The following is a 12991-nucleotide window of genomic DNA, read 5'->3' on the forward strand; positions in this document are numbered from 1 at the left end:
TAAGCTTCTCTCTTTCTAAAAGTATTTATGCATTTACTTATTTGGTTGTCCTGGGTCTTAGTGGTGGCATGCCGGATCTTTTGTTGTGGCTCACGAGCTCTTCCTCAAGGCTCATGGGCTTCTCTCTAGTTGAGGCACGTGGGCTCAGTAGTTACAGCACGTGAGCTTAGTCGCTCCATTCCATGTGGGATCTTAGTTCCCAGACCACGGGTCGAGCCAGCATCCCTTGCATTGAAAGGCAGATTCTTAACCATTGGACAACCAGGAAAGCCCTCTCCACTCTCTCTTTTAATAGAACAGCTTTACTGAGGTAAAATTCACAGAAGATATAATTCACCTTTGCAAAGAGTGCAATTCAATAGTTCTTGGTATGTTTGCAGAACTGCATGATCCTCAGCAAAATTTTGGAACATTTCACAGCTCCCCAAAGAAGCCCTATACACATCAGCAATCACTCCCCTTTTCCCCTAGTCCTCTCAGTGCCTAGCGAACCCTGGCCTGCTTTCAGTCTCTACAGATTCGCCTTTTCTAGATGTTTCATATAAAAAGACTCTTACAGCAGGTGGCCTTTTGTTTCTGACCTCGTCACTGAGCATTATGTTTTCAAGGCTCTTGCATGTTATAGCCTGTGTCAGTTCATTCCTTTTTATTCCTGGATAGTATTCCATCATAAGTGTATATATATATGGCTTCTCCGGTGGCGCTAGTGGTAAAGAATCCACCTACCAATGCAGGTGCGGTGGCTGCGATGGCGCGCAGGTGCGGCCGAGAGGAGCTACCGCATGTCCGAGGTCAGGGGTGGCAGCTGCACTTTGCTGGAACAGCCGTGAAGAGATACCCCACATCCGAGGTAAGAGACCCAAGTAAGACGGCAGGCACTGAGACAGGACATCAGATGGCAGACAGACGGAAACCACAGTCACAGACAACCAGCCAATCTAATCACACGGACCACAGCCTTGTCTAACTCAATGAAACTAAGCCATGCCGTGTGGGGCCAAGACAGACGGGTCATGGAGGAGAGTCTGACAGAATGTGGTCCACTAGAGAAGGGAATGGCAAAGCACTTCAGTATTCTTGCCTTGAGAACCCCAGGAACAGTGAAAAGGCAAAAAGATAGGACATTGAAAGATAAACTCCTCAGGTTAGTAGATGCCCAATATGCTACTGGAGATCAGTGGCAAAATAACTCCAGGAAGAATGAAGGGATGGAGCCAAAGCAAAAACAATACCCAGTTGTGGATGGGACTGGTGATAGAAGCAAGGTCCGATGCTGTAAAGAGCAATATTGCATAGGAACCTGAAATGTTAGGTCCATGAATCAAGGCAAATTGGAAGTGGTCAAATAGGAGATGACAAGAGTGAACATTAACATTCTAGAAATCAGCGAACTAAGATAGACTGGAATGGATGAATTTAACTCAGATGACCATTATATCTACTACTGTGGGCAGGAATCCCTTAGAAGAAATGGAGTAGCCATCATGGTCAACAAAAGTGTCCAAAATGCAGTACTTGGATACAATCTCAAAAACAACAGAATGATCTCTGTTCATTTCCAAGGCAAACCATTCAATATCACAGTAATCCAAGTCTATGCCCTGACCAGTAAAGCTGAAGAAGCTGAAGTTGAACAGTTCTATGAAGACCTACAAGACCTTCTAGAACTAACACCCCAAAAAGATGTCCTTTTCATTTTAGGGGACTGGAATGCAAAAGTAGGAAGTCAAGAAACACCTGGAGTAATAGGCAAATTTGTCCTTGGAATACAGAATGAAGCAGGGCAAAGGCTAATAGAGTTCTGCCAAGAGAACGCACTGGTCATAGCAAACACCCTCTTCCAACAACACAAGAGAAGACTCTACACATGGACATCACCAGATGGTAGACACCGAAATCAGACTGATTATATTCTTTACATCCAAAGATGAAGAAGCTCAATACAATCAGCAAAAACAAGACCATGAGCTGACTGTGGCTCAGATCATGAACTCCTTATTGCCAAATTCAGACTGAAATAGAAGAAAGTGGAGAAAACCACTAGAACATTCAGGTATGACCTAAATCAAATCCCTTATGACTATACAGTGGAAGTGAGAAACAGATTTAAGGGACTCAATCTGATAGATAGAGTGCCTGATGAACTATGGACGGACGTTTGTGACATTGTATAGTAGACAGGAATCAAGACCATCCCCAAGAAAAAGAAATGCAAAAAAGCAAAATGGCTGTCTGAGGAGGCCTTACAAATAGCTGTGAAAAGAAGAGAAGTGAAAGTCAAAGGAGAAAAGGAAAGATATACCCATTTGAATGCAGAGTTCCAAAGAATAGCAAGGAGAGATAAGAAAGCCTTCCTCAATGATCAAAGCAAAGAAATAGAGGAAAATAGTAGAATGGGAAAGACTAGAGATCTCTTCAAGAAAATTAGAGATACCAAGGGAACATTTCATGGAAAGATGGGCTCAATAAAGGATAGAAATGGTATGGACTTAACAGAAGCAGAAGAAATTAAGAAGAGGTGGCAAGAATACACAGAACTGTACAAAAAAGATCTTCATGACCCAGATAATCATGATGGTGTGATCACTCACCTAGAGTCAGACATCCTGGAATGTGAAGTCAAGTGGGCCTTAGGAAGCATCACTATGAACAAAGCTAGTGGAGGTGATGGCATTCCAGTTGAGCTATTTCAAATCCTAAAAGATGATGCTGTTTAAGTGCTGCACTCAATATGCCAGCAAATTTGGAAAACTCAGCAGTGGCCACAGGACTGGAAAAGGTCAGTTTTCATTCCAATTCCAAAGAAAGGCAATGCCAAAGAATGCTCAGACTACCGCACAATTGCACTCATCTCACATGCTAGTAAAGTAATGCTCAAAATTCTCCAAGCCAGGCTTCAGCAATATGTGAACCATGAACTTGCTGATGTTCAAGCTGGTTTTAGAAAAGGCAGAGGAACGAGAGATCAAATTACCAACATCCACTGGATCATCGAAAAAGCAAGAGAGTTACAGAAAAACGTCTAGTTCTGCTTTATTGACTACGCTAAAGCCTTTGACTGTGTGGATCACAATAAACTGTGGAAAATTCTGAAAGAGATGGGAGTACCAGACCACCTGACCTGCCTCTTGAGAAACCTGTATGCAGGTCAGGAAGCAACAGTTAGAACAGGACATGGAACAACAGACTGGTTCCAAATAGGAAAAGGAGTACATCAAGGCTGTATATTGTCACCCTGCTTATTTAACTTATATGCAGAGTACATCATGAGAAACGCTGGGCTGGAAGAAACACAAGCTGGAATCAAGATTGCTGGGAGAAATGTCAGCAACCTCAGATATGCAGATGACACCACCCTTATGGCAGAAAGTGAAGAGGAACTAAAGAGCCTCTTGATGAAAGTGAAAGAGGAGAGTGAAAAAGTTGGCTTAAAGCTCAACATTCAGAAAATGAAGATCATGGCATCCGGTCCCATCACTTCATGGGAAATAGATGGGGAAACAGTGGAAACAGTGTCAGACTTCATTTTGGGGGGCTCCAAAATCACTGCAGATGGTGATTGCAGCCATGAAATTAAAAGACGCTTACTCCTTGGAAGGAAAGTTATGACCAACCTAGATAATATATTGAAAAGCAGAGACATTACTTTGCCAACTAAGGTCCGTCTAGTCAAGGCTATGGTTTTTCCAGTGGTCGTGTACGGATTTGAGAGTTGGACTCTAAAGAAAGCTGAGTGCCAAAGAATTGATGCTTTTGAACTGTGGTGTTGGAGAAGACTCTTGAGAGTTCCTTGGACTGCAAGGAGATCCAACCAGTCCATTCTAAAGGAGATCAGTCCTGGGTGTTCATTGGAAGGACTGATGTTGAAGCTGAAGCTCCAGTACTCTGGCCACCTGATGCGAAGAGCTGACCCATTTGAAAAGACTCTGATGCTGGGAGGGATTGGGGGCAGGAGGAGAAGGGGACAATAGAGGATAAGATGGTTGGGTGGCATCAGCGACTCAATGGACATGGGTTTGGGTGGACTCTGGGAGTTGGTGATGGACAGGGAAGCCTGATGTGCTGCAGTTCATGGGGTCACAAAGAGTTGGACATGAGTGAGTGACTGAACTGAACTGAACTGAACCAATGCAGGAGACATAAGAAGTGCAGGTTTGATCCCTGGGTCAGGAAGATCCCCTGGAGGACAAAATGGCAAGCATTGTTGGACATCTCATGGACTGAGAAGCCCGGCAGGCTACAGTTGTTGGGTCCCTGGCAGGCTACTGTCTGTGGGGTTGCAAAGAGTCGAACATAGCTGAGCACACTGAATAATACTGCATTGTGTAGACAGACCACATTTTATTTGTCTATTCATAAGTTGGTGGACATTTGGGTTGTTTCCATCTTTTGACTATTATGGATAATGCTGCTGAATAATACTCATGGACAAGATTTTGTGTGGACTCATGTTTCATTTTTCTTGGGAATAATTCTATGAGTAGAATTCCTGCGTCATGTTAAGTCTTTATGTTAAGACAATTATTTCAAAATTAATCTGTTTTCCAAAGTAAAAAACAGTCGCATATAAAAGGAACCATTTTACCATCTCACCAGCTGTGTACGTAGGCTTCAGTTTCTCCATAACCTTGCCAACACTTAGTTATTATTGATCTTTCTTATTATAGCTGTCCTAGTGGGTGTTAAGTGATAGCTAATGGTTTGATATTTGTTTCTCTGATGTCAACAATATTGAGCATCTTTTCATATGCTTGTTATTAATCTTCTTAAATGGAAAATTTAAGAAAATTTAATCTTCTTAAATGGAAAATTATAACACAGTTAAAGGATGCTTGTAAATAACTGATTATACATGCTGGGATTAGGATCTTAACTAAATACTTAAATACGATGTCCATAACTAATTGCTATTGTCTGAAATCATTCTCACTGGAGGTAAATTTCCAAGTTTTATTTAAACAATCAGCTTTTCCTCATGCAAAATGATCCCATTGTAAATCTCTCTCTCACTTACTCTTATCTTGGGCCATCCTCTATTCTCTCCATCAAGTCTTGTTGCCCTAGTGGCTGGCTTCTTCTGGAGCCAGTGACTGTGTGATCTTTGCATGTAAGCCTGGATTTGCTCCCAGTGCTTTCTTTGTTCGATACCCAGTCATCACTCCTACTGTTTGGGCTCGGTGGCCTTCTGGGCACGTGACATCCTCAGTGTTTCTTTTCTTTCTCTTGCCTCTAATTTTCTGCTACTTCTTTCTCCTTTGTTGGTTTCCTTTCTTGAGCTTCCCTTTTGCACTCTGTGTTATTTAATATTGTTCATTGGTTAGCTTGTTCCTTCATTCCTCAACTAATAAATTCCAAAGGGATCTGAGGCACCAGTTCTACCTCCTGCCCTTGACTCTCTCCTTTCACTAATGAACTTTCTCTCTGCTGCGAAGTCACTTCAGTCGTGTCCGACTCTGTGCAACCCCATAGATGGTAGCCCACCAGGCTCCCCCATCCCTGGGATTCTCCAGGCAAGAACACTGGAGTGGGTTGCCATTTCCTTCTCCAAAGCAGGAAAGTGAAAAGTGAAAGTGAAGTCGCTCAGTCGTGTCCAACCCTCAGCGACTCCATGGACTGCAGCCTTCCAGGCTCCTCCGTCCATGGGATTTTCCAGGCAAGAGTACTGGAGTGGAGTGCCGACTTGGCAGAAGAGGAAGGATTCCTCACAAGGCTGAGAAAACTATCTTCGTCAGGAAACATACTCCCTATCTGCAGTATTTTTTGGAGACTGAAAATGGAAACCAGGCATTCTCATCTCTCTAAAAGGGCCCCGGCCACAGTTGTGTGGTATGATCAATAGTTTCTACAAATGGTTATAGATGACTCCCACATGGATCAGCAGTTACTACAAAGATACTGTTTCAGCATTTAAATCCAATATTTCCTGGAATGCAAAAGTAGGAAGCCAGGAGATACCTGGAGTAACAAGCAAGGTTGGCCTTGCAGTACAAAATGAAGCAGGGCAAAAGCTAACAGAGGTTTCCCAAGAGAACACACTGGTCATAGCAAACACCCTCTTCCAACAATACAAGAGAAGACACTACACATGGATATCACCAGATTGTCAGTCCCGAAATCAGATTGATTATATTCTTTGCAGCCAAAGATGGAAATGCTCTATACAGTCAGCAAAAACAAGACAGGCAGCTGACTGTGGCTCAGACCATGAATTCATTATTGCCAAATTCAGACTTAAATTGAAGAAAGTAGGGAAAAACATTAGGCCATTCAGGTATGACCTAGATCAAATCCTTTACGATTATACAGTGGAAGTGACAAATAGATTCAAGGGATTAGATCTGATTGACAGAGTGCCTGAAGAACTATGGGTGGAAGTTCATAACACTGTACAGGAAGCCATGATCAAGACCATTCCCAAGAAAAAAAAAGTGCAAAAAGGCAAAATGGCTCTCTGAGAAGGCCCTACAAATAGCTGAGAAAAGAAGAAAAGTAAAAGACATGGGCAAAAAGGAAAGATATACCTATCTGAATGCAAAGTTCCAAAGAAGAGCAAGGAGAGATAAGAAAGCCTTCCTAAGTAAACAATGCAAAGAAATAGAGGAAAAGAATAGAATGGGAAAGACTAGAGCTCTCTTCAAGAAAATTAGAGATACCAAGGGAACATTTCATGCAAAGATGGGCTCAATAAAGGATAGAAATGGTATGGTCCAACAGAAGCAAAAGAAATTAAGAAGAGGTGGCAAGAATACACAGAGGAAATATACAAAAAAGATCTTCATGACCCAGATAACCACAATGGTGTGATCACTCACCCAGAGCCAGACATCTGGGAGTGCAAAGTCAAGTGGGCCTTAGGAAGCATCACTATGAACAAAGCTAGTGGAGGTGATAGAATTCCAGTTGAGCTATTTCAAATCCTAAAAGATGATGCTGTGAAAGTGCTGCACTCAATATGCCAGCAAATTTGGAAAACTCATCAGTGGCCACAGGACTGGAAAAGGTCAGCTTTCATTCCAGTTCCAAAGAAAGGCAATGCCGAAGAATGTTCAAACTACCGCTCAATTGCACTCATCTGACACACTAGCAAAGTCATGCTCAAAATTCTCCAAGTTACGCTTCAACAGTATGTGAACTAAGAACTTCCCAGGTGTTCAAGCTGGATTTAGAAAAGGTAGGGGAACCAGGGATCAAATTGCCAACATCCATTGGATCATAGGAAGAGCAAGAGAATTCCAGAAAAACACCTGCTTAATTGACTACGCTAAAGCCTTTGACTGTGTGGATCACAACAAATTGTGGACAATTCTTAAAGAGACGGGAATACCAGACAACCTTGCCTGCCTCCTGTGAAACCTGTATGCAGGTCAAAAAGCAACAGTTAAAACCAGACATGGGCAATGGGCTGGTTACAAATTGGGAAAGGAGTACATCAAGGCTGTATTTTTGTCAGCCTGCTTGTTTAACTTACATGCAGAGTACATCATGCGAAATGCCAGGCTGGATGAAGCACAAGCTGAAATCATGATTACAAGGAGAAATGTCAATGACCTCAGATATCCAGATGACACCACCCTTATGGCAGAAGGTGAAGAAGAACTAAAGAACCTCTTGATGAAGGTGAAAGAGGAGTGAAAAAGTTGGCTTATAACTCAACATTCAAAAAACTAAGATCATGGCATCCAGTCCCATCACTCGATGGCAAATAGATGGGGAATCAATGGAAACAGTGACAGACTTTACTTTCTTGGGCTCCAAAATCACTGCAGATGTTGACTGCAGCCGTAAAATTAAAAGACGCTTGTCCTTGGAAGAAAAGCTATGAGAAACCTGGGCAATGTATTAAAAACCAGAGACATTGCTTGTCAACAAAGGTCCATATAGTTAAAGCTATGGTTTTTCCTGTAGTCATGTATGGATGTGAGAGTTGGATCATAAAGAAGGCTGAGTGCCAAAGAATTGATGCTTTTGAACTGTGGTGTCGGAGAAGTCTCTTTGAGAGTCCCTTGGACTGCAAGGAGATCAAACCAATCAATCCTGAAGGAATCAGTCTTGAAAATTTACCGGAAGAACTGATGCTGAAGCTGAAGCTCCTATACTTTGGCCACCTGATGCAAAGAGCTGACTCATTAGAAAATACCCTGATGCTGGGAAAGATTGAGGCGAAGGGAAGGGGATGACAGAGGATGAGACAGTTGGTTGTCATCACCGGCTCAATGGATGTGAGTTTGAGCAAGCTCTGAGGGATGGTGAAGGACAGGGAAGCCTGATGTGCAACAGTCCATGGGGTTTCAGAGAGTCCAACATGACTGAGTGACTGGAAAACAACCACAGTCTGATATTTGCAGGTCAAACAGCCACTACCTTACAGTTTGGCAGAGGGGACAAATGCAATGACGATGATGATGATGATAATAAAATGATCCAGGCATTATTCTAAGCAGTGGAAGAGGAATTTCCACTTCATGGGGACAGTTCATTTATTGTAGAAGCAAGCAGCCAAGTATTTTGATTATTATTTCTATATTCTTATTCACTTCCTAAAAAGATTTAACCCACCACAAGGTAATACGGTCACATTCAGACACCAAAATGTCTTCTTTCTCTGTTTTTACAACAGGGGTGCTCCTAAGGATATAACATTTGGGATAGCATCACCATTTTCGTACCTGACCTGAGAGATCTGGGTTCCCCATGAGTGGGGTAGTCACCCACGTATGTTGGTTTGTATGTTTCAGAGTCAAGGGGCCAGAGAAGGAGGAGAAGTTGAGGCGGGCAGTCGAGCAGGTCCTGAAGTGTGACGTGACTCAGAGCTGGCTGCTGAGGGCCATCCCCCTGCCCCCGGCCGACTGCCTGCTCAGCCCGCTGTGCCGAGATGCCACCTATGTGTACCTCCCTGCCTGCCGCACAGCTCTTAAGAACCGCAGCAGCCCGCTGAAGCTGGGGGCCTTCCTGGTGCTCGCGGATGCCCTGAAGAGCAGCTACTCTGTGATCGGAGATCAGAGGTCTCCAGCCTCTGTCTGGGCCCGGAGGCAATGGAGGCTGCTGTTAGGGAGGCCGGCTACACCACCCAACAGTTTGAGATGATCTCCCAGAGTTACTGTTCCACCATGGCTGACAACGAAGGGCTTTCCTTCTTGGTAGGGTAGAAGCTGAGCACATCCGTGTGATACCTTGGGATCGCCATTACAGCAATTCCTCTGATGCGCCCAGTTGACTTCAGTCCTTGCCACAGTCAGTGTGCTGCAGAGAGGCTAATGGCTAAGGCCCCGTGGTTCACCTCAGACAGGACTGGAGAGGTCAGTCTCCCTGGCAACCGTTGGTTGACCACCCGCTCTGTGCTCCCCACATGTGTTAGTGTTATGATGACCCAGTCTGACCAATGGCATGCCCAGTCTTCATCGCCTGTGGTTACAAAAGAAGACCTCATTTTCCTTGATCTTCCCTGTTATGATGGCTTAAGTCCACACCTGCTTACAGAGAAATATCTGCGGTTATTCACTCTTCATTCCTTGACGCCTTCATCTTTCCTGGGAATAGACTTCTGTCCTTCAGTTCTTGCCTTCTCTGGAGACCGTGTCCTCCTCTAGGGTCCACTGGAGCCACCACCACCCAGGGTCTGAGAACAGCTGCCACTTTCACCTCTTGGTCCCAAGAATGGGGTAGGCCCTTCATTAATTCCCTTAACACACCTAAGCCAACACTGTAACTTTTACTGGAAGAGAAGCTTAGGAATTGGAGAGAGAAATAACAGGCCCTATCATAGAGCCACTGCTAGAAACTAGTGAGTGTTTTAGAGCCACAGGCTTAGAGGGTCCTGAGAGGTAGCCTGTTGGCATAGCTTTTTGCCAAGCATCTACTTGGAGTCAGCATATCTCCCTATGGCATGCTCATCCTCTCTAGGTCCTACGGCCATCACCCCAAGGCTTTAAAACAGAGGCTGACATACTATAGCCCGGGAGCCAATTCCAGCCTGCTGCCCATTTTGTAAAATTTACTGTAACACAGCCACGGCCATCATTTACGTACTGTCTATGGTTGTTTGCCTGCTGGGATATACCTGCTTCAGATACACCCTGCAAAGCCTAAAATATCTATTATTTGGATCTTTGTAGAAAAAGTTTGCCTTCTTCTACCCAAGTGAGAGAGAGAAGGAGTTTCTTCGTCCCCCAGCCTGGAGTCCTTTTCTCTCATCTTCATTTCTCATCCCAAGATTTCCCTCTTCCTAGGATTACTGACAGAGGACATTTCTGCTTCCCTCAAAGGAGAGTTCTTCCCCCTCCCCATGCCCCCATGTGCACTGACAATCACATCAGGGCACAAGAGTCCAACACCAGTACATTTTTATTTGTGTGTGTTAGTCACTCAGTCATGCTCAATTCTTTGTGACCCCATCAGGCTCCTCTGTCCATGGGATTCTCCAGGCAAGAAAACTGGAGTGGGTTGCCATTCCCTTCTCCAGGGGATCTTCCTGACCCAGGAACTGAACCCCACTCTCCTGCATTGTAGGCAGATTCTTTACCATCTGAGTCACCAGGGAAGCCCAAGCAATCATTTTTATTTACTTGGTTGTAAATAATGGGTCCACTTCCAGGACATTTCCAATTGTTCAGTCGCGTAGGATATTCACGTTTAAACATTCTAACCTGATAATGACTTCCAGACATTCCCTCCTGAAGGCCAGTCCAGGCTGCATCGAGAAAGCCAAGTCTGGCTCTGTTCCTACAAGCATGTAGGCAGGATTAAGCCTGCACATCCTTTCTGCACATAACTACTCCCAGAAGGCAACATGCTTAGCTCCCAGGAGTCAGCACCAGTCACCCTGGGGCCCCAAAGAAATGACCAAATCTGTGGATACTGGGCTCTCCCAAACTTGTGCCATCTGCCTCCACCCAGAATAGAAGTCAAGGCTTCTCCTGAAACACCTGCATCTGGTTACCTTCTCCCCAAGCAAAGCAGTGGCCCTTGCTTCAATTTGCATAACTGCAAACAAAAACATAAGCCTGCCTTTAAATTGATTGAAATTTAAATCAATTTAAATTTAAATTGATTGAAACTAGAATTTCCTAGTCAATCTCTTTTTAAACAGCACTTTCTATCTTTTATCATTAATTTGGCTGCACTGAGTCTTGTTGCAGCGTCTGGGCTTGACTGTGGAATGTGGGACCTTCATTCCCTGATTGAACCCAGGCCCCCTGTACTGGGAGCACAGAGTCTTATCTGCTGGACCACGAGGGAAGTCCCCAGCAATTTCAGTTTTCAAATGATAGGTTTTCTATTTTGATCTATGCAAGTCTTGGGGGGAGAAACGCTGAGACCAGACTGGCCACAAAGGCTCTGTGAGGCCCAGTCCCTGAACAGATGGGTCTTCCGTGACTCTACCCCTAAGATGGCATTTATTGTAATGCATGTCTGTTTCCTCCACTGGACTGTGAGGCTCTTGGTTTGTGTGTGGATCCCCTTACTGTTTGGCCAGACATGATCCAGGCTCTAGGCGCAGAGTAGTGAACAGCAGAGGGAAGAGCTCTGTTCTGGGAGTTTGTGTTCTGGAAGAGGAAGTTGTGGGACAGAAAGATAAGGAAACTAATCAACGAATGAGATACTGTCTGATAATGATAAGGGCGATGAAGGCACTGCGACAGGATAATGGACTGGAGACTGTCTCAGTGACAACATCTGGCTGGAAATGGCTCCAACAATAAGGGGTTATTAATCTCACAAACAAGAAACTCAAAGATAGGTACCTGCAAGAGAAAGAGGTGGCTTTACAGCATGGTCGAGCAGCCCATCACATCTCTTTCTCCTCTGCCTGTGCCTGTGAGTGGAGTTTACATGGGAGGGAATCTGTTTCAGAAACCCCAGCAGGCTTCCTACATCTTACTGACCAGACTAACATGCCCAACTCTAGACCAATTACACACAACACAGAGAAGACAGAGCACACTCCTAAAATTTGTTAAATGAACAAATAAATTCTTAGGTGACAGCAGAAAAGAAAGAAGAAAACTCCCTGGGTTCAACGAATGATCTAGCATCTCTGATAATCTCAGCATCCATTTTTTTTTTTTTTTTTTCCCTACTGAGATCATCCCATTTTCAAATTCTGGCTCTGCTACCTATTAGCTGTTTCTCCTTGGACAAGTTACATAATCTCTCCATGTCTGTTTCTTTATCTGTAAAATGAGATAAAAATAGAATTTCTTATCCAAAGAATGAAAGTGAGCTGGTACATATAAAAGACATGGAATAGATGCTTGGCACTTGATAAGCACACACTATTTATTTATTGTTAGCTATAATCATTATCTTTGATATTAGTTGCCAGCGTAGCTGAGAAAAGACGTCTTTGGCTCTAAGTAGGAGAGATGATTGCAGTTCTGGGATGCTGGCATCCAGGCTCTTTCCTGGCATTGCCTTCCAGAGACGTTGTGGTAAATCTCAGTTTCTACACTGCAGGCCACTAATTTCTTTCTCATTCAAGAAATATTCAAAGGACTTCCTGGCTGTTCAGTGGTTAGGAATCTGCCTTCCAATGCAGGGGGACGCAGGTTTGGTCCTTGATCTGGGAAGATTCCACATCACGGGCAACTAACTAAGCCCGTGAACCACAACTCCTGAGCTGGAGCTCTAGAGCCCACGATTTGCAACAAGAGAAGCCTGCGCAGCACAGTGAAGAACCCAGGTACCACAACGAAGACCCAGGGCAGCCGAAAAAAAAAAAAAAAATCCAACCAACATTTGCTTAGCATCCTCCAAGTACCTTCCCTACTCCGGGCACTGAGAACGCAAATGCAAGCCAACATCAGTTGGCTCGCATGTTCTCATCTTTGTAGTCATAGTGATACCCCTAGTGATTCCAGGTACTTCCGAAGGCCGCCCTGCAGCAGCGGTCCCCGCCCAGAATCGGCCCGGATCAGCCTCTCCTGCTCAGATTGTGCTGCTGCCGATCCACATCTGTAGTCGGCAAACACTGGGGGAGGAACGACATGGCTGT

General features: G+C 44.3%; 1 pseudogene; it reads left to right on the forward strand.

Annotated features, from left to right (window-relative positions):
* Positions 1–748: 748 nt before the first annotated feature.
* LOC138420125 (nicotinamide N-methyltransferase-like) lies at positions 749–9167 on the forward strand (annotated as a pseudogene).
* Positions 9168–12991: the final 3824 nt, after the last annotated feature.

Source organism: Ovis canadensis, chromosome 15, assembly GCF_042477335.2.
Source record: "Ovis canadensis isolate MfBH-ARS-UI-01 breed Bighorn chromosome 15, ARS-UI_OviCan_v2, whole genome shotgun sequence".
In the NCBI taxonomy this organism is placed as follows: Eukaryota; Metazoa; Chordata; class Mammalia; order Artiodactyla; family Bovidae; genus Ovis; species Ovis canadensis.